At 64.2% G+C, this 21,817-nt stretch overlaps 1 protein-coding gene across 1 annotated transcript in view; it reads left to right on the plus strand.

The window, feature by feature from the left end:
- LOC119109359 (putative histone-lysine N-methyltransferase CG1716) overlaps positions 1-21,817 on the plus strand; it is a gene marked incomplete at its 3' end in the record, with an annotated part of 49,437 nt that overhangs the window by 10,463 nt on the left and 17,157 nt on the right. The window lies entirely within an intron of this gene.

Here is a 21,817-nt window from a genome sequence, read left to right on the forward strand (position 1 = left end):
AGCTGTGGTCCTTCGTGGTTTGATAAGTAATACCCTGATTGCGAAATGACGAAACAAGTTTCCCATGGCCTCGCTCTGCCACATATAGCGGCACTCAGCTGCTGGGACTACATGGCGTCGCATGCCTCTCGCCCTGGCAGGAAGGGCGAGTGCCGTGAGGAATCGAACCCAGTACCTCTGATCCCAGACGCACACGTTAACCGCTACACTACCGGTCCCCCATGAAGGGATGTTTGTAATGGGTCGCCTGCTCGAGGAAACACATGCTCGTGCCGCCAAATTAGGATGCATTTCGTATTCACGCCCTGCACGTATTGGTCGGTACAAATCACCCACCGTTTCATCGTGAGTGAATTGTGCGTCGATGTGTGGCTGGTGTCTCACGGCCAGCCGTCGGCCGGTGTGGCGGGCGCCGGGCCTGACAGCGGCCGTCCTGCCCGCCAGGCGGCTGTTCCTCGACTACCATGGCCTGCGGCTGGTCTGGAGCTGGATGGCCAGCGCGCCCTCGCCCCAGGGGCCGGCCGACGCCGAGGCACTGCGCTTCAGACGCAAGGTGCGCCGCCGGCCGGCCGACTCTCGACGCCCGGGCCGGCCGGCTCTCGACGCCCGGGCCGGCCGACTCTCGGCGCCCGGGCCGGCCGGCTCTCGACGCCCGGGGCCGGCCGGCTCCCGGCGCCCGGGCCGGCCGGCTCTCGACGCCCGGGCCGGCCGGCTTTCGGCGCCCGGGCCGGCCGGCTCTCGACGCCCGGGCCGGCCGGCTCTCAGCGCCCGGGCCGGCCGCTCTCGACGCCCGGGCCGGCCGGCTCTCGACGCCCGGGCCGGCCGGCTCTCGACGCCGCGCGCGCCCGGGGGCGGCGTCGGCGGTCCTGCCGATGGGGACTGGTGGAGGGCTGAGCGTCATGTGCCGTGTCAGGAGTTTTGTCTGGGATGTGGGGAGGCATATCTGTGTTTGTTGGCTTAAAACTGATCACAGACTTATATTATGCGCTGATTTAAACCAGTCACAGACAGATTATTTGATAGGTACAGATGAATTGGTGAGCACTCAAATTTTGTTTCTGTTGCATAGGTCTGGGCAGTAAGACTTTCGGGGAAGTCGCGTTTTAAAACCAGTCGCTTAAAATGATATTGTTGTATTGGAGCTTGCAAGCGGGATTGACGTGTGCCACCCTTCCGCTTTTCGCCTGGTGTGCTCGCCACTACACTAAACAAGATTGCCACCGATGCCTGTAACGGATGCCTTCGGGCTCGCTGCTGCCTGTAGCGCCCCGCGTTTGGGTGGCCCCGGTGCAGCGTCATCACGCCACGGGCTTCTCTCCCTGGCCAGGTGCTGGAGACGCTGGCCGTGCTGCCCATCCCCAACAAGACGACGCTCAAGGACAGCCGTGTGCTGAGCACCGTGGAGCGGTGGGCGAGCTGGCGGCCAGCCGGCCACACCCCGCACCCCGGACACGGACACGCCCAGCGACCACACGCCCTCGGACGCCGGCGCCGGCGACGACCCGGCCGCGCGCGAGGTCAGCGGCGCCCCGTGCCGGCACGGCGGCCGGCGGCGGCGGCGGCGGCGGCACGGTGCCCCGTCGGGTCCGCAGGGCTGAGGCTCAGCTCTCTCGCGAGAGTACCGCTGGTCCCGGTCTCCGCCGGGGATGCCGGTGCCGGGGACCTCAGATGGTGTCCGCGCTGGCAGGGGGCCAATAGGCGGGGGTCGGGGAGCGCCTGTCGTGCCGCGTGGTCCGAGGCGACGCCGGAGTGAGGTGAAGCTGTATACGGGGCTGCAGCGGAGCTGCGAAATAGAGGGCGCTGCACTGGCCAAGTGACTGGGCACCTCTGTGGTCGATGGAGCATGTGCGTTAAACTTGCCTTTTGGTGCAACATTACCGTGTGCCGCTGTGCATGCAGAGGTCTCAGCTGGCGCCTTGTATTGGCCTACCCGTGGCGATTTGTATCCATCGGCAGAGAGACCCGTTTGCTGTCATTGCGACTTCGTGACCGCGCCGTCGCGGGTCGCCGTGGCCCGTCTTATAATCTCACTCTGACCCTGTATCACACTCCAGCCATGACCCTGTATCACACTCCAGCCTTGACCATATATCACACTCCAGCCATGACCCTGTATCACACTCCAGCTGTGGCCCTGTATCACACTCCAGTTGTGACCCTGTATCACGCTCCAGCCGTGACCCTGTATCACACTCCAGCTGTGACCCTGTATCACACTCCAGCCGTGACCCTGTATCACACTCCAGCTGTGACCCTGTATGACACTCCAGCTGTGGCCCTGTATCACACTCCAGCCGTGACCCTGTATGACACTCCAGCTGTGGCCCTGTATCACACTCCAGCCGTGACCCTGTATGACACTCCAGCTGTGGCCCTGTATCACACTCTAGCCGTGACCCTGTATGACACTCCAGCTGTAGCCCTGTATCACACTCAAGCCATGGCCCTGTATCACACTCCAGCCGTGGCCCTGTATCACACTCCAGCCGTGACCCAGTGACCTCCGACCCCAAGGCTGAGCCGGCTGCGGCCGTCTGTGTTTTGGTCAGATCGGCGAGCTGGCCTCTCGGCTCCTCGAGTCCTGGTCCGGCCTGCAGGAGGTGTTCCGCATACCAAAGAAGGAGCGCGTCGAGATCATGCGCGAGCACGAGAAGGAGGCCGGTGAGTGGGCGAGCCGCGCCCGGCGTGTGTTGGCGAGGCACCGATAGAACGTGTCTGGGCTGTCTTCACTCTCACGGCTCATTTTCCATTGTGGGGCGCGTTATCTCACATGTTCAGTGTGTTATGCTCTTTGTTCCGGCGCGTCATGCTGCTTTTAAGCAGTGTTTTGGTTCACCGTCTGATCAGCTCCGTGGTGGGGCTCGGCTGGAGTTCTCGAAGCCCTGCCGTGTGATGAGCGAACGCTGCCAGAGTTCGGTACGTCCGGCTTTTTCGAGCTTCATCAGTGGTGTCGCCGAGCTTTGTTGGCCGAGTCGCCGACTAGAGCTGTCGTCCCACATGCTGCGGTGCCCTGGTGACCCTGGGCCGGTGACACTTGGCCGGCGACCCTTGGCCGGCGACCCGTGGCCGGTGACCCGTGGCCGGTGACACTTGGCCGGTGACCCCCGGCCGGTGACCCTTGGCCGGTGACCCCGGCACGGTCGGCCCTGCCCCCGTCAGCCCGTGGCGGCGGTGGCGCACCAGACGCGCGTCCTTTCACTGCACGCGCCTTTTCTGGCCCATCCAAGCTCGAATTGAGCGCCACTCGGTCTGTGGACGAGTTTGTGTTCATGGTCGCTGCCCCACAGATGGTCCGCCTCGTCCTAACGAGTCTGAGCTTTCTACAACCACGCCATCCTCAATCCGCTACCAACACCTGCTCCGCTGTCGCGATCTCAGGCTGTTAAGACGCTGCAGAAGTTCATACTGCGGGGTTGACCATGCTCTCAGCAGCTGCTGGAGTCAGCGTCTCGCAGTTGTCTGCATTGTATTTTAGTTTGCTGCTGCTGCTGCGGATGGAACGCACCGCGAAGTCTGCTCCAGCGCGTGTGTGTGCCTCGTCTGTGAGTGTTGGATTCTTTAAGGTATAGATGCACTGTGTGGCGACGACCGTGGGCAGTCCTTGATACGCATAATTGATTGCCAAAATCCCTTCCCCTCCATCATATCAATTCTGATTATGGGAACAATTCTGGTATACTGATTGTCACGCAGAGCCATGAGACGCCACCCCCGTCTCAGCCAAACTCTTTCGTTTACTGGCGAATGAACTGTTAAGGTAACAGGAACAGCTACAAGAAGAGCAAAATAACCAGGCAGGGAGAAACAGGAACAACAAAATAACCACACAGGTTCTGTGATGATGCAGGGGTTCTATTCAAATAATCTAGTTATCCTGCATCACGATCATTAAAAATGTGGGCCAGTGAAAACCCCGCAGCTCGCAGACCGCGGCATGTCGCCTGCATGCTCGCGTGTGGACGCCTCGCCGTCCGCCTTATGAGATAGGGTCATGTCAGGTGCGTATCACTCACGCTACGTCACTGGTGTGTCGACTGTTGTGACGTTTTCGGCGCTGCACCCCGCGCAGAGGTCGCAAATCTCCCACGGACGTTTATCTGCTCCCCGACCATCTCTCCCTGCTCCCCGGCTGTGTCTCGGTTCCCCGAATGCCTCTCTTGGCTTGCCGACTGTCGCTCTCCGCTCCCCGACTGTCTCTCCGCTCGCCGACTGTCGCTCACCGCTCCCCGACTGTCTCTCCGCTCGCCGACCGTCTCGCCGCTCGCCGACTGTCGCTCTCCGCTCCCCGACTGTCTCTCCGCTCGCCGACTGTCGCTCACCGCTCCCCGACTGTCTCTCCGCTCGCCGACTGTCTCGCCGCTCTCCGACTGTCGCTCTCCTCTCCCCGACTGTCTCTCCGCTCCCCGACTGTCTCGGCTCGCTGACCGTCTCCCCGCTCCCCGACTGTCTCCGCTCGCCGACTGTCTCTCTCCGCCCCCGCCTCCCGCCGGCCTCTCCCCGTGTAATGTACTGCCCTCGGTTGCTCCCAGTGCGCGGCCGGACCCAGTGCCATCTCCTCGCACTCCTCTCTGCACCGACTCGTGCAGCCACCCCTGCCGGGTCCGCTGTGGTGAGCTCTCCACCGGCACAGCTGCTCCTCGGCCGGCGCGCCCTGCTAACGGGCGCCGCCCCTGCCCCCAGACCGCGGCTATCAGACGTACCTGCAGCAGCAGCCCCGCGCCGGCCCCTCGGCCGCCAAGAAGGGCTACGACTGGTCGCCGGAGCGACGCAAGCGCGCGCGCGACTCACCCGAGCTGGAGACGCGCGTCAAGAAGTACCGCACGTTCGTCGACAGGTGGGGGGCCGACGGGACCTCTGGCCGGGTCAGAGGGCTGAGGTCTGACCAGATCAGAGGGCAAACACCCGAGAGTGTGCGGATGTCCAGTTTGGTAGCGAGCAGGTGGTACTGCGGTGGATTACGGTGGGGTCGTTGGGGCCGTTCTGAAGTAATCTCCCTTAAGTTGGCCGGTTTTACAGAATGCTTGAGGAGTGAGCTATAAATGCATCATGTTTTTGCGCGGTCCGCATGACATGTAAAAGCCCCGTGTAATTAGCTAAGAATCGTTAGGTGCGGCGTGGCTGTTCCTGTGACAACCCGCTCCTCAGCATTCATTTCCACGTTTAACACACGCAACACCCGTCTCTTGCTGATTAAGTTACTTTCGGGCATTGTATATTGGAAGCCTCTAATGTGAGATACGTCCAGGACTATCCATCTTCGCGACTTCCTCTTTCGTTGCTAGCATTGCCGGCAAACCAGCGTACACCACTTGCAGTTACACCAGAGGGCCTTTGCGTTTCCGCTACTCTATGGTGTACCCATCAGCACAGCTCCAGTCACAGGGCTCACAGCATGGCTGGTGTACACCTCACGGGCTCTTGCAAAGGCGACGTTCTGGAGTTACACCTGGGCCTTGTTGTCCTCATCGGAAAGAGTCGCTTCTCACCGCGAACCATACACGGGCTCACTGTACGCCGCCCGGGCGCGCGTGCGCGGGCGGGCCTCCCTTCCCGACACTCAGCGACCTGTGCGGCCTGCCCTGACCCCCTCCCCCTCCCCCTCCCCCCGTCGTCCGGCAGTCGGATGACGAAGGAGCAGCGCCGGCAGCTGTTCATGCTGGAGGTGCAGCGGGACGAGGAGGAGCGCCGCCAACGGCTGCAGCAGCAGGAGTTGTGGCGCGGCCACGAGCAGCGCTGCACCATGCTCGGCCTCGACCCGTACCTTACGCCCATCTTCGACCCCAGCTATCAGTGAGTGGCCGGCCGGCCCGGCGCGCGCCCCGCGGCTGGGCGGAGCTGGTGCGAGCTGCAGCTGTGTTGACGTGGCTGGGGGCGGATCCGACTGTGGAGCCAGCTGATCGGTGGCCGGCGTACTGACGTCTGTCGATGCAACATGTCGCTGGCCACTGCTGGCGCCATGGCCGATGAAGGATTTAACGTCTGCACGATGCGCGGATGGATGGATGGGTTGACGACTTTGTGATCTGTTTATCGAGATGCTGAGTGAAGGCACAAGTCGTCCCGTGACGGATGGTTGGTGCGATGATGGGTGATTGGTGACGTTGGTGACGCCGGTGGCGCTAAGTCGTCCCGCGACAGATGGATGGTGCGGTGATGACTGTTTGGTGGCGCCGGTGGCTGCTGACCGATGTCGCGGCACCGGCGGCGGGTCCGGCGCCCGCCGGCTGTGTGTTCGTCACGGCGTCACCTGCTGGCCGAGTCTCCGCCGGGGCTGCGCCGCACGGCCATCGCCTGATCGAGGTGTCCAGATGGATAGGGATCCCCCCCCCCCTCCGTGAAGCCGGGGCTGACTCGCGAGAAGAAGAGACCGTTCGCGTCAATCCCTGTTCCTTGATTACTCTTCCGTCCGAGTCGGTGGGTAAGTGACGACCGTGTGATTTTGGGTCGCGCTTCTATCGTAGTCAGCGCGCTGGCGGCGATTGAGCGGCGGTGCCTGTCGGCGGCGCGCCAGCTCGCCGGCCACCAGTCACCTGCCGCGACGCGCCAGCTCCCCGGCCACCAGCCGCCTCCCCTGACGCGCCAGCTCGCCGCCACCAGCCGCCTCCCCTGACGCGCCAGCTCGCCGACCACCAGCCGCCTCTCGTGACGCGCCAGCTCGCCGGCCACCAGCCGCCTCCCCTGACGCGCTAGCTCGCCGGTCACCAGCCGCCTCCCCTGACGCGCCAGCTCGCCGGCCACCAGCCGCCTCCCCTGACGCGCCAGTTCGCCGGCCACCAGCCGCCTCCCCTGACGCGCCAGCTCGCCGGTCACCAGCCGCCTCCCCTGACACGCTAGCTCGCCGGCCACCAGCCGCCTCCCCTGACGCGCCAGCTCGCCGCCCACCAGCCGCCTCCCCTGACACGCTAGCTCGCCGGCCACCAGCCGCCTCCCCTGACGCGCCAGCTCGCCGCCCACCAGCCGCCTCCCATGACGCGCCAGCTCGCCGGCCACCAGCCGCCTCCCCTGACGCGCCAGCTCGCCGCCCACCAGCCGCCTCCCATGACGCGCCAGCTCCTCGGCCACCAGCCGCCTCCCCTGACGCGCCAGCTCGCCGCCCACCAGCCGCCTCCCATGACGCGCCAGCTCCTCGGCCACCAGCCGCCTCCCCTGACGCGCGAGCTCGCCGGCCACCAGCCGCCTCCCCTGACGCGCTAGCTCGCCGGCCACCAGCCGCGTCCCCTGACGCGCGAGCTCGCCGCCCACCAGCAGCCTCCCATGACGCGCCAGCTCCCCGGCCACCAGCCGCCTCCCTTGACGCGCCAGCTCGCCGCCCACCAGCCGCCTCCCCTCTAGCGCTAGCTCGCCGGCCACCAGCCGCCTCCCCTGACGCGCCAGCTCGCCGCCCACCAGCCTCCTCCCCTGACGCGCCAGCTCGCCGGTCACCAGCCGCCTCCCCTGACGCGCCAGCTCGCCGGCCACCAGCCGCCTCCCCTGACGCGCCAGCTCGCCGGCCACCAGCCGCCTCCCCTGACGCGCCAGCTCGCCGCCCACCAGCCTCCTCCCGTGACGCGCCAGCTCGCCGGTCACCAGCCGCCTCCCCTGACGCGCCAGCTCGCCGGCCACCAGCCGCCTCCCCTGACGCGCCAGCTCGCCGGCCACCAGCCGCCTCCCATGACGCACCGCTCCGCTGCCGCCAGGTACTACTGGGAGCCAAGCGCGGGCGCCTGGCAGCCGTACACGCCTGGCGACCCGAGCGTGCCGCTGGTGCCGGCGCCCGGCGTCGACCCGCTGGTGGTGGCCGCTCTGCCGCAGCAGCTGGCCGTGTACCAGGTGAGGAGGGCTCCACCAAACGGTCCAGCGGGACGCAGTCAGTGCGCGCGCCGGGAGAGCCCGGTGGCGCCACATCTTTTGAGCGATAAAATGGCCGGTGAAGTCATTGACACTCAACTAAAGCTGGAGGACAACATTTATTGCTTGCCGCTTTTGAGAAGAAATTACACAGGTTGGGAAGGAGTGTTTCCGAAAGGTCGGAAGAGTCGCGGGGAGGTCTGAGAGGCTTTGCAGAGAGTCGCGGACGGAGTGCTGCGGAGTGGCAGCGCGTGTGTCACCGGGGACGGAGCGCTGTGGAGTGGCAGCGCGTGTGACGCCGGGGACGGAGTGGATGTTACAGATGTGACGGGGTGAGGGGACAGCAGAGTGGGTTAGGAACAGTGGGAGTGTTGTGTTGGTGGGGAGGGGTGAGCAGGCGGTAATCGGAGAGCGCCGGGAGTGACGGTTTCGTCTTCCGGACGTTGTTACGGAGAGGCCGCGAGGCGTCTTCCAGACCAGGCAACGGGAGCGTGACGTCCTCCAGTGAACATGATTAGGATGACTTGCCAGACTGGTACAGCTGGGCGTGGCCGGTTCTGGCTGAACTGATGGTACTTTTTGCCGGTCGTACGATTTTTTAGAGACCAATTATTTCCAGAATACATACTATATCATCTTCATGTTGCGGTCGTTTACGATGACTTACCAGCCAGTTGTTGAGTTAGGTGTCACGATGATTAGGTTATCCCGGTCCAGCTGTCCGCCGCGCGCCCCGTCTGTCCGCGTGCTTAGCCCGCCCAGCAGTCGGTGCTGAGTGTCCGGTGTGTGTCGGCGCGCAGGGCCTGGCGGCGGTGGACCCGGTGCAGGCGGAGCAGTACCTGGAGCAGCTGGCGCAGCAGCGTGCGGCGCCGGCCGCAGCCCCGGCCCAGCTCGACCTGGCGCCGCCGTCCGACGACGCGCTCGAGGCGAGCGCGCGGCCCGGCCTGCTGGAGCTGATCCAGTGCCAGCTGCCCGGACGGTCAGTGGCCCAGCGGGGACGCGACCGGCGCCGAGTGCGCTGTCGATCTGTCGGCGGTGTGGGACTGGCCCCTCCGCCGACGTTTGGGGGCAGGAGCTGTACGAACACCGAGGAGAGACGCAGTGTGGAAACTGGAAATAGGCGGAAAAGGCAAAGCGAAGCGAAAAACTGCATTTGTCAAACATTTATCGACACGTTAACAGTATTTGTGCCCTTGATGAATGACGTAATTACATGACGTTTCTTTGGACGCCGTCATTGGCACGGTGGTGGGCTGCGCTGCGCGTCGCATGTCATGATCTGCCGCCCCCGTCGAGCCGCCGGTGGCCCGTCCGGCTCTCACGCTCGCCCGCCGGCCGACCGCAGGTTCGTCGATGCCGACGGGCAGGAGGTGCGGCTGCCGTCGGTGCCGTCGGCCGACGCCGGCGCCGCCTACCAGCTGGCCACCTACTCGGACCCGGCTCAGCCCAACGTCAGCATCGGCAACGTGCCGCTACCGGCGGCGGCGGCGGTCGGCCAGCCGGCACCGCCGCCGCCGCCGCCGCCAGAGCCCGTGCTCGTGCTGCCGCCGCGCTGGCGGCTGGCCCGCGACGCCTCCGACCGCATCTACTTCTACCACCAGGTGGGCGATACGCGACCGGCGCGGACACGTGAACCAGGGGGGGGGGGGACTGCTGCCAGCAGCTGGCGGCAGCTGTACAGCGATCGTGCGATATGACCGCCAAGGCCGGAGGATGCCGTTATGTTGGGCTCCGTGCATGGGGACGCATTGTTTGTCATTGTTTCGCATTTGGTGCTGGTTGTTTATCCTGAGTGGATGCTAAGTAAGGCTAGGCCGCTCCTAAATTGGAACAGAGCCCCTATCAGCATGTGCCAGCCGCCACCATGATCAGCGAATGAAATAGTAATGTGGTAATAACTGCTGGATCACTAGAAACAACCAAGCGTTTTGCATTCAAACGTGCTCAGTTGCGGACGTTGGCGACGGCGGCTTCTGTCGGCGTTGTGCACCGGCGCGGCTCGTGTGGCGTCGACCCGCGGTGACGCGTCGCGCCCGTGCCTGCTGCCGCCAGGTGACGCGCCACACGCAGTGGACGCCGCCGGTGAGCGCGGACTGGGCGCTGCCGCCGGGCGCCGCCACCGTCGTGCAGACGGTGTGGACGGGCGGCTCGAGTGCCGACTCATCGCCGACGGACGGCAGCGACGGCAGCAGCAGCTCCGACTCGAGCGACAGCAGCTCCAGCAGCGACGAGGAGGCTGACAGGGTGCGTGCGGCGCGCCGCGGCGCGCGCCGGCAGTGTCGGCGCGCTGTACGGCCACGCAGGGTGTCGCCACGTACGGCCCCGGCCCGCGCGGCAGTTTGGTTGGTTTAGAGCTATGCTGGCGGTGTATTCACACGTGAAATGCAATGTGATGGCGGCAGATCACATTCGTTCCTGCCATGCGACTGCCCAGCTCGTCTGGATTGCGTAGGGGGTTCTGGGAACCGACGCAGCTCACTGAACCGTCGTCCTTGTGTCGTCTGACCGACCGGCCGCCGCGCGCGCAGGGCAAGCCGGGCGATGACGAGGAGGATGCGGTGACCAGCGAGCTGCCCGAGGACATGGTCAAGGAGGAGGAGATTGACCGGCGACGTATGGTGGACCAGAAGTACCGGCGCCGCGGCAAGAGGCGTGACCGGCTCGTCCAGGAGCGCGTGATCAGCGTGAGTGATGCGCCGGCCAGGTGGGGTGAGGGGAGAGGGGGCGCTGCGGACCGGGAGGCGCCGGTTACAGGTGGGATGCAACGGCCAGATGGGGACTGCTGGTCGGGAATGCGGGCATTCCTCCCGGCTGTGTTATGATGCGGGGTGTATCGACGCGCGCTGTTGGCCGGTTTGACCATTTTGCGTATTTTGCAAGTCTAGTACTTAGATTCTAATTGATTTGGCTGTGTTGGCTGAAAACTAGGTGTCTGGGAAGTATTTAGAGCTTAAATTATAATTGATTTAGCTGCATTGACCGGAGACTGAGTACCTAGGCCGTTTTATGATGGCTATGTAGATGAGAAGCTCATGCATATGCCCATGTATAAACATGTTTGGTCGGAGCCACAGCTCACTGAGTCTCGGCACAGTACGATGATTGGCAGCTGCTGCGGCGTAAGGCCGCGCCGCCAGCCGAGCGGCAGCGCTGTGTGTGCCCAGCCGTGTGGCCCGCCTGACCGGCCGCCGGCGCCTGCAGCCGGTGCCCGAGCTGAGCCGACACGAGGCGCGCCGCGAGCGGCACCGCCAGAAGCGCGAGGCCAAGGCCGAGGCGCGCCGGGAGCGACGGCGCGAGCTGTCGGCCGAGCGGCGGCCGCGCCGGCGCCGGCCCGCTCCGCCGCCCGAGCCGGAGCCGGCCGCCGCCGAGCCGGCCGCAGCCGCCGCCACCGCCGCCACCACCGTCGCCGATGACGGCGAGGAGGAGGAGGAGGAGGAGGAGGGAGCGCCAGAGCTGGGACAGGAGGACGAGCCGGCGGCAGCGACGGCGGCCGAGTCGGAGACGTCGCCCGAGGTAGAGGCTCGCAAGTCGCGCGATGAGGCGATCCGCCGCTTCAAGACCAAGGAGGAGGCGCTGCGGAAGCACCAGGCGAAGAAGCTGGACGCGTGAGTGACGGGCTTGCGCAGCGCTGGGCTGGCGGGTGTGGCGTGGTGAGGTGGGGGTTGGCCCTTGCGTTTAGGCTGTAGCGAATGTGACACGGTTTGGGGGCGTGCACCGATTCTTTTCCACGCGGTGCTCTGCGCTGTGTTGTCATTAATGAGCGGCGCAGCGGCCGGCCCGGTGCGTCCGCCGAGCGGGACCTGTAGCCGTGGTCGCCTCGCCTTGACCGCCCCCGTCGCCGGCCAGGGCACGGCGCAAGCGGAAGGCCGCCACCGCAGCCGCCGCGGCCGCCACCTCCTCCAAGAAGCGCAAGGTGGAGGTGAAACGGGTTTCCTCGTCGGCCTCGACAGCGGCCTCTTCGGCGTCGACGACCGGCAGGAAGGAGAAGCCGACGACGGCCGCCGCCGACACCAGTTCGGAGGTGGTGAAAAAGGTGGGAGCGGGGGGGCCCGGTGCGGTGGAGCGGCGCGCTGGAGGGGAGGGGGTGGTGGATGTGGAGGGTGGATGTGGGGGGGGGGGGGGATGTGGAGGGGTTGAGCGGGAGGAGGGGTGGGCTGCCCCCGACAGTGACTGATGGTGGGCCTGGTCCTTCTCTCGGCGTCCACTGACCCGTGCAGTGGGAGGTGCAGAGTGGGACGTTGGTGGCACGCACCTCATGTCAGCAAGTAGAAGCGCGCTGAAGGATTCTATGGTTTTAATTACCATTCATAGACCGCTTTATACCGGGAGTGGAAAAGGCTGCGTACCTTCGCTTTTTGGCATAAGGTTGGTTCTAGTTCCTGGGCCGTCCGGTTTTATGCCGTAACCTATTTTTGCCAAAAACCAGATCGAACTGCACCAGCCTGTGGGTTTCAGAAACCTGTTATGGGTTTCGTTGAAAAACTGAGATAACTGGGAGCTGTTGGTGAAGTTTGCAAATATTTAGAACAAACGGCATCTGAAGGAACGCGAGGTGAAAGAACGGTAGCATGCAAAATACCAACTTCGCTGCAGTAGTTAAGCTGCAAGGCTCGAATAGTCATCAGCGATTATTGCACGGGGGATTTTCAACATGACGTAAAAACAGTCGTTCAGTGGTAAATCAAGCGTGGGATTTGCTTCAAACGCAGACCATTCACCGGAATATCCAGGAAAGGCATTGATGGAGGTGGCAGTTCAAATGGTACACACGAAGGGAACTGTGTGATGTGTAGCATGCCGAGGCTGTTCAGACATATCCGAGCCAAGCCGAATGCACCCGTATGTGGCTAGTCCCCATTGCTCCATGTTGTATTGGAATTTTTAGTGTTTGCATGTTGCCAGCCTGAACGCTATAGCATGGATATATATATATATATATATATATATATATATATATATATATTTATATATATAAAATATAACTTCCAAGTTTATTTGATGCCCTACCATATCTTCATTGCTTTGGTATGTGGTGAACGCAAGCCTTAAGTTGGTGGCCTCGGGTTATTTCGGTTCACGTTCACGGCGCGTTTTTCACTGCTCTTTTAGGGCACTCGCGCAGCTGTTCGGACAAGTGCTGAGGCACCTGACTGTGCCATCTAAAGCTGGCTGCACCGGTACTGCCAATGCGCTGAGTGCGATCCGAGGTCACGCGTATTAAGCCGGCGGAATCCATGTGAGCGCTCGCTTGCCGAGACGGTCGGCTCGGAGCGGAAAGTTTGTGGCGGCCGCAGCCGGCGGGGGTGGCCGACCGCTCCGGCCGTCACAGCCGGCGGGGGCGGCCGACCGCTCCGGCCGTCGCAGCCGGCGGGGTCGGCCGGGGTCACGCCGCTGGCGCGGCCGTTGTGTTATGAAATTGGCCGGTTGTTTGTTGGTCGGGTCATTCGCTCTTCATGCTGGCTACGCATTTTTTCTTCCGGTTGTCTGTCGTCGGCGCCGCAGACTGGGCGCCGGGGTAGGTCACGGTTTAGCGGCGCGACCCGGCGACAGGGCGCGCGTGACGGCTCGTTACTCTCCAGTAACCGACACCGCAGCACCCGCGCGGCGGGGGAGAGGTCGCCTCTGGCCGCCCGGCCGCGGTGGCCGCGCTGCGGTCGGGTCTGACGGGCCGGCGAGTAAACTGTGCAGCCGTTTGCGCATGGTGCCGGTCATCGTGGCTGGGTCGGCATGTGGTCCAGTATCAACAGGCGCGCGCGCCGGCGTGTTAGACCGTGACGCCCGCCGTATTTGAGCGCATCTGCCACACGCCATCAGCTGGCCCATGTTAACACCGTTCCAGCGTGAGCTGCGGGCTGCAGCTGCAGCCAGCACCGTGCGCCTGTACAGACGGGCGTCTGTGACTAAATCTCCAGAAATCTCGCTATGAACAGCGCCGTCGTGACTGATCAAGCACCACATCCGACTGAATTTGCATCGATGTCAATGTGTTCATGCGAGCCCCGGTTGCTGTCTGTGTTATGCATTTCGGATAGCCTGTCCGCGTTTTACAGCGTTGTTGAAAGCAAGGACGACCCCGTCCAATTGAATTCTAGTTGATGAATAATTTATTGATATGAGCCCTCGCTCATGTCTGCAGCATGCATTTCGACCACCCACCCCAACTTTACTGCTTTGCTAATGCGCTCCTTACAAACATCACGACGGCCAGACACTCCCTTGAGGTCGCCGTAAGACCATGATTGGACAAGGACGTAACTGGGACCGGGTCGCCCGGTCTGGGGCCTGACCTTGCTGGTCGGGCCTACAACACCGCGGGCCGCCGCTGCCGCCGGGTTCTCCCAGGCCGGCGTCCCGTACCACCTCATCAGCGCGTCGGCGGCCGGAGGTCGACCGAGCTGCCTCGTCCGCCGCCACGGACAGACACTGACGCCGCCATGCCTGGCGTGTGGCGATGCCGCTCGCCCGTAAATCAAACACAACACGATTACGGCCGGCCGGCGCGGGGCGGTTCGCACCGTCACGGCCGCGCCCGCGCCCAGCCGCAATCATGCCATCAAAACGTCCTGTAAAGACGCCAGTCGGCCGGCCGGCCGGCGCGGCCCGTCTCTGTGAGAGCGGTCGTTAGCCGGCCGCGCGCCGACGGTCGCCGCCGCGCGCCCGTCGCGCTGTGCGGTCCGCCGCTGCCGCCGGCTCGGTCGCGTGTCTCACCGCTCCCTGGCCCCCCGCCCGCCGCAGATCAAGGACAAGTTCCTGGCGCAGATGTCGACCGTGATCGTGTCGGCGCTCAACGTCTTCCGCAAGTCGGGCTGCAAGCAGGGCCGCATCACCTCCACCGAGGACTTCAAGTTCCTCGCCAAAAAGGTGCGTGTCGAGCGGGCGGACGGCTGCCGGCCGGCGAGCGGGGTGAGTCAGGCGGCGCCGCCGCCGCGGACGTGCGCGCCTGCGGACTGTCGGTCTTTGTTGCGGCCCTTCGGCGGCGTCGGACGTGCTTCGGTCGTTGCTGGCGCGGCACAGGCTCACTTTGTGGGGTCACGTGGTGCCGAACAGACGGGCGCTGTTGGGTGGCATAGGGCAAGCTCTGGGACGGCCGGTGCACGGCAGGCATGGCTCTTTGGATGGCGCCGGCAGTGATAGGGCCTGTCGTCAGCCTGAGGCGAGGCTGCACTGGCTGGCTGGCTGGCTGGCTGGCTGGCTGGCTGGCTGGCTGGCTGGCTGGCTGGCTGGCTGGCTGGCTGGCTGGCCAGTCTGTTTTCCTGTCTGCATGTCTGCCCGGTCTGCGTGGTGTGTCTGGCCTGTCTGTTGGTGTGTCTGTCTGCTTGTCCGCCCCGTTCATTTCGTCCGTCTGCCGGTTTGTCTGCTGTCTGCCACCTGTCCAAACCCTTGAGGCCACTCGTCGTCTGCCAAAGGCCGGATTTGGGACAAGATCTCCTGTCGAAGGGCGCTGTTGGACATGCTTCACCTGTCAATGCAGGCGGAATGTGCGCCTTCAGACCACCACAGGACGGGCCCTATGAGACCCAACACATGCTAGGCTGACTTCTGCGCGATATATCTGTCATGCGACCAGAACCTGTCTGTCCAAACGCCTCTCTGCCATATTATGCCGGAGTTCTGATGGTTTTCCTCAGACTGTCAAACTGCGAGCGGCGGATGGAAGCCAATTCGCTTAGCGCCCTTTCATGGTGGATTGGGACCGACGCTTTTAGCATTATTTCCCTCTCAAACTTTGATGTTGGTGGCCTACGGCCCTGTGGGGTCGTAGTCTGTCACAATCTGTCCAGTGAATCATGCGATGGATTTATAATACCAGAAATTATCGTCCTCATGCCAAGATGTCCTAGATTGTGTTCCACTGTTCTGATTAATGAGAACTTTGAATTACAACCAGACTACAAGTGTGACAGCCCGGCGCCACATGCAGAATCTAGCGGCGGTGGGGACTCCGCCTGAAGCACTGTCTGCTGCACCAGACCTAGCCCAGATTCGGGCGACGCGTCCACGCTGAGAGCAAGCCCGCCCCCGGCAGGCTCGTCTAAACGGGCGCGGTATATGGACCGGGCAGAGCGGCGTGGCTGGGAGCGCGGTGTGGCCGCGCGGCACGGCGCGTCCCTAATACCCAATCACCATCAGACGGACGGGCCAGACAGCCTAGTGTATCCGGCTGGGTTTGGTATGCAGAGCGAGGGAGCTGGCTGCTGGCAGATGGTGTCACGCACCCTTTGTTTGGCCGGCGGTGCGGCGTTAGCCCGGCCAAAAACGCCGGCACCGACTCCGCTGGGCTGCAGGTGCCAGGCAAAAAGAGCGTGGCATTCCTGCGCGAGCCGTCCGTCACATGGGATGGAAGGCCCGTCACAGCTCAATACGGCCTACGGCTCGGCACGCGACAGAAAGGCTGCTGATTGGTCATATTTGGGGTGGTAACACACCCGGTCGTTTGCTACCTCGGGCGAGCTTGTTGGTCACCACTTCCGGATAAATTGTCGGCTGTTTTCTTCTCCTTTTGGTGGTATGCTTGGTGGCTGTGTGAACCGCGGGACGTATGTAGCGTATGCCTATCCAGCGCGCTGCGGTGTCTGTGTGTGATGTGTCCGGATGTGTGCGGCGTGAGTGAGTTCCGGCTCCGACAGCCAGTGCATCACCATTGCGTACCAGTTGTTACCGGCAGCGTGACGCGAGCAAGCTCTGGTGCTGACCGCGTGGCGTGAACGCGTTCCGACCTGGACCAACGTCGTGACTGGGAATGATGTGCTGTTGAAGCGGAAGCTGCGGGTGAATTGTGTTCCGGTTCGCTCGGGCAATGACGAATGCTTTGGCCAAGCGCGCTCGCAGTCCGACGAGGGCGGTGTTGCGCGTCTCGCCGACGCGGCAGCCGTCAGCGACGTTCCACCCGTTCCCAACAGCGTGATGATGTCCCGGCGGTGACCTGCCGCGTGACGTGCGCGTGCCATGACCCGACACCATCGTCATGTTCCAGCTGACGCACCACGTGATGGTGAAAGAGCTGCGCAACGTGAAGAAGGCGGAGGAGCTGATGGCGAGTGAAAGTGTCAAGCACAAGGCCAAGTACTACGTCAAGAAGTACATGGGACGCTACGGCGCGACGTACAGCCGCGACGCGCTGTCGGACGACCCCGAGCCGGAGCCGGCTCACTGACGACCGGAGGGCCCGGCTAGGTCACGGGAGGGCTAGCGAGGTCACGCCGCCTGGCTGGGTCAAGGAAGAGCCCGAGGAACTCAGAGGAGGGCCAGGCTACGTCGCTGGGGGCTCGGCCAGGCCTTGGCAGGGCTGAGGCGGGGACCGGGTGGGCGGATGGTCACGGAGCCCGGCTAGGTCACGGTGTGTCCTGGCGGGGTCGCAGAGCAGGGCTGGTTCGCGACGGAACTCGATTAGGTCGCGGGAGAGGTCGTCGGTAGTGTGGGGTCGGCTCTCGGGCCAGGTACGAGGTCTGCCGGCCGGCGCCAGTCTTGTGCCCGCGGTGGTTCGCCGAGCTAGGTCATGGAACAGGTGACCTCCGACGGGTGTCGGCGCCGAACGCGACCCCAGGCGGCAGACCCGCCCCGCTGTCGTGCCCTCCGTAGGCCAGTTGGGCCGCGTCGCCGCCGCCCGTTGGTGTCGGGGCCGGCCGGCGAGAAGCGCCTCTCGCGTGGGCCGCCGCCGGGCTCGTGTTTCGAGGCGGCGGCGGCAGTCGGGCTGGTTTTTGTCCGGTGTCGCGGGCCGGCGGTGGGCCGGCTCCGCGTACAGGGCCGGCCGGCCGCGCCGAGCAGAGAGGACGGCCCGGCCGACACGCGGCCGCGCTCGGACGGCCGCAGGTGAATTGAGATGCGCGGCTGATGAATTTCACACGGCGCGAGCGGAGCGGATGAAATTAACGCGAGCCGTGTAGTTTTGTTTGACACAAAGCTCTATGAATGATTGTAAGATAATGCTTTTATATCGTGTACATACTAGTGAACGTCTGGCCGCGCGCTGTCGAATCAAGGACGGTGGTGTGATTCATCAGCGCTGTGCGCAGCGAATGGTTTGCGGCGTGGGCCCCAATTCCCCCATGTACACGCGTCGTCTGTGAGCAGCCGGCGGACGGGGACCGGCATGTTTGTGCTGCCCGGCCCGCTCGTCTTCGACGCAACCATCGCCAACTCATCTGCGACATCGCCGCTGGGCGGTGACCATGGAGTGACGCGTTCAGTACAATACAAATGCCACGAGTTGGCGGCTGGTTTCTCTGACGGCGTGCCGCTTGGCCGGCGCCGTCGCTGCCCGCTCGCGTATCGGCTGAGTCCATACCCCCCCCCCCCCCCCCTCTGGAAGTCTCAACGCCCGTCGTGCCGGGGCGTGATAGCCACGGTTGGACTCGTGCCGCGTGACACGGGGACGGGTTTCGACCGATGATGCTGGTGTACGCTGCGCGCTGGGGAGGGGGGGGGGGGGGGGGGAGCGCCGCTCTCTGCGGTGCAAATTCTCCGCGTCCCAAGCCGACGTCCTTGTTTGCGTGAGTGATTCGTCAGGCCATTCACGTCGCGGGAGGGGTCGAGCTTCAGCAAACGCTGAACAGCCCGTCTCCGGCTTGTTTTCTATCCCGCGGCGATGGCACCTGGCGGGGGCCCGCGAGCGCCAGAGGTAAGCCGCGCTGTCCCACGCGATAAGGGCTCCCAAGCCGCGCGAGCAGCCATTGTGCGCCGCGCGAAAATCCACCTCGACGGTCCCCTCCTGGGATTGTGTATCCGTCGAGGGTGAGCTGGCTGAAAGGGCGTTTTTGTCGCTGCGCGTCTGGAGCCGGGTCCGCGGGTAACGCGCAGGTACGGCCGACGCGGCGACCGCCGGCTCCGGTTTCTCGCCCGCTGTCCCCGCCACGTCGCGTCCCATTAGCGCGCGAACAAAGCCACGCAGAAATAGCGCGCGCCGGCGCCTCGGCGCCGCGGGACGTCTGCGGAGAGGGCGGTCCGTCGGCTCCCCGGCGTCGGAAGCGACGGAAGGGGAGCGGCGGGGTGCGGGGAGGGGGTGCCACGCCTCGCGGGCGTGTGTGTGTGGGGGGGGGGGAGCAGTTGATGGAGCACGGCGGAGCGTCACCTCGAAGGCAGACAGCAACGCGCTGTTCTGAAGTGCTGAGAGACAGATGCGTGAGTCCTGGGTAGATCAAACACTGACACGAAAAATGATTACGCGATTTCGGGTAATTTTAACTCGATTAGAGGGGCTTTTAACAGCTCCGCAGACATCGCGTGCGCTGGAGGCCTCGCGGGAGTCCGCACGATCATTTCGCCAGCGGCCTGATGAACAGGGTTCCCGATGGAACGCAAGGCGCGTCCGTGCACGTGCACGCCGGCGCGAACCCCAGAATGCCCGGACGGCACGCCAACAGCGCCCGCCACAATGGCGCTCGCGCCCACTGTCCATTGTTGGAGGAGCTTGTGGCACGCGTTGCGTAATGAGGCGCACGGGGCGCGCACGCGCGTTCAAAGCCAGCTGCGGGTTTCGGGGGCGGCGCCGTTCAGTACGCTACCGGCTCGGTATGAACAGCTGCGTGGTGGTGATAAGGACGCTGCCCGCGGGCGTCACGTAACCATTTCACCAGCTGCAGACTGAGGAGAACACGGCAGCCGTGCAGCAGACATTTGTGGTCGGTGGCAGTGGAACCCTTTTAGAGTTGAGGCATGGACACCATTTGTTCGGAATTTGTTCGAAGTCATTTCTCTCCCCGCAAAGTTGGTCGGCGGCTGTCCTGTTCTTTATACGGCGCCCGGAATTTGACCCGGACGAGTGGTGTGCTGACGACGGATTATGCAGCGGTATTATCCTCCGACCATCAAGCCGTCGGCAGTCGGCCATCCCGGCGCGGCACTCCCGGTCGTGGCTGGCGGCTGCTGGGGCGGTGAATGACATTACCGTGGGACGCTCCCGGTGCAGAGCCCATAGTAATCTCCACTACTTTCCCCACATGCACTGCCGCAGACGTCATGTCGCGGCTCAGGAAAGTTTAAACCTCAACACGGACCCATCCGCCAACTCTCTCACCCGTGGAAAAGTAGTTGGTACTGCGTGAAAGTGCGGTTCGGTTCGGCGCGAGGGCACTGGGGGCTACTTGCCTCCAAAGCGCCCGGCGAAGCCTCTCTCGAGACTCACGCCTCACGACAGAGTGAACTCTGGCCGGCCGCGGGCGGCCGCGCGGCGTCGCCGCCGTATCCACACAAAAACCCGGACAAGAACAGGTGGTGGGACGGTGTCACCTAACATGCGCGTTCAGCGAGAGGGCAGCCTGCTGCCGCCCCGCGGGCGCGTCGGCGTTATCGTGAGGCTCGGTTACCCAGGGGGGTTGCCGGACTGGGCCACAGAGCCGGCCCTCCGGCGGACACTGGCATGTCCCGCCTGATATTGCGGCAGATTGCGTGCGGCGACTACGTCAAATCGTCCGTCAGGAAACATTCTGAGGGTGAACCTCCCGAGTGAGCCTCGAGATCGTTCTCTGCCTGCCCACGTGGACATGAAGTCAACCACGAACCTGGTGCCACCTCCGTTTTTGACAGCTTCGTTAGCTTCCGAACTTACTTATCGGCCGTTAACGAACATAGCTCCACGAGCGTGCGGCCGGGCTCCACGCCCAAGCAGAACGTCGGGTCCCACCGTCTCTCAGTCTGGCCGCCACCCGCTCAGCCCGCACACGCCGTTTCCCCACTGTACATGTCCGTGTATTGCGCTGCTGCATGCCTGAACACAGAGCGGCAGCCGGCCGAGATAGCCGCCGAGATGCGTGGCCGCCGGGCCGAACGCCGGCGGACGCCGCAACATAACTCAGAGATTCAGTCACAGATTAAATATGTACATAAATACAACACCGATCCATGACTAAAACGCAGGGGTCAAATAGCACATGTGACTGCCAACAAGTTCCGGGCGGGTCCCAGCCGCGCTGGCATAACTGGCACAGGCTGAGGCGTGCCCCGCGTTCGGTCCCGCATAAATACGTACAAAGCGTTCGGGAAATGCTCGGTATTCACCGGCGTGGTGAGGTTCCGGGGCAATGTCCGCTCAGCCTGCGGAGCTGGAGTAATATCCGGCGAGCAATGTGTCCCCAGGGGCGGAGCGACGCCACCGTACACACGGGCTCACGCGCAGACACACACACAAAAACCATACAAACACTGAACGCACAACGGTGAACAATGGTACAAACAGCTCGTATAAAACGTGAAAATCGGGCACAGGCGAGCGGCCGCACCTCGGGCGCAGCTTACCCAGCGGCGGCAGAGCGCTGGCGCCACCCGGCGCGACGCGACAGCGGCGGCAGAGAGCTGGCGCCACCCGGCGCGACGCGACAGCGGCGGCAGAGCGCTGGCGCCACCCGGCGCGACGCGACAGCGGCGGCAAAGAGCTGGCGCCACCCGGCGCGACGCGACAGCGGCGGCAGAGAGCTGGCGCTGCCGCCCGGCGCGACGCGCTGCCTCCGTTAAGCTCAGACACGGCCAGCTTGATCACCAGGGGGCGCGAATAGCCGCCGGTAACCCCAAGTGGCCGCTGGTGACCCCGGGTAGTCGCCAGTGACCCCGAGTGGCCGCCGGTGACCCCGAGTGGCCGCCGGTGACCCGGGGTAGTCGCCAGTGACCCCGAGTGGCCGCCGGTGACCCCGAGTGGCCGCCGGTGATTCCGGGTGGCCGCCGGTGACCCCAAGTGGCCGCCGGTGACCCCAAGTGGCCGCCGGTGACCCAGAGTAGTCGCCAGTGACCAGCGGCGGGGAACGGCGGAGCGTGACGCGCCGTGACGGACTGCCGAGCCGTTCTCAGAGTCCAGTGACTGGCTGCGGGTGGCCGGTGCTGGCTGGTGGCGGCCGGTGATGGCCGGTGGCCGCCTCGGCCAAGCTCGTCTGGCCGCCGCCGTCAACTGAGAGATGCCCGTGGCAGTCGGCGGCGTCGGACGATCGGAGGCCCAGCACCGGGCCTTCGACGCGGTCGGGACGTTCACACTCAGCACGGCACCTGGAACGAGCGGAGGAGCGCT

This window comes from Pollicipes pollicipes, unplaced genomic scaffold (assembly GCF_011947565.3).
Source record: "Pollicipes pollicipes isolate AB1234 unplaced genomic scaffold, Ppol_2.1 Scaffold_7231;HRSCAF=8579_pilon_pilon_pilon, whole genome shotgun sequence".
Taxonomy (NCBI): domain Eukaryota; kingdom Metazoa; phylum Arthropoda; class Thecostraca; order Pollicipedomorpha; family Pollicipedidae; genus Pollicipes; species Pollicipes pollicipes.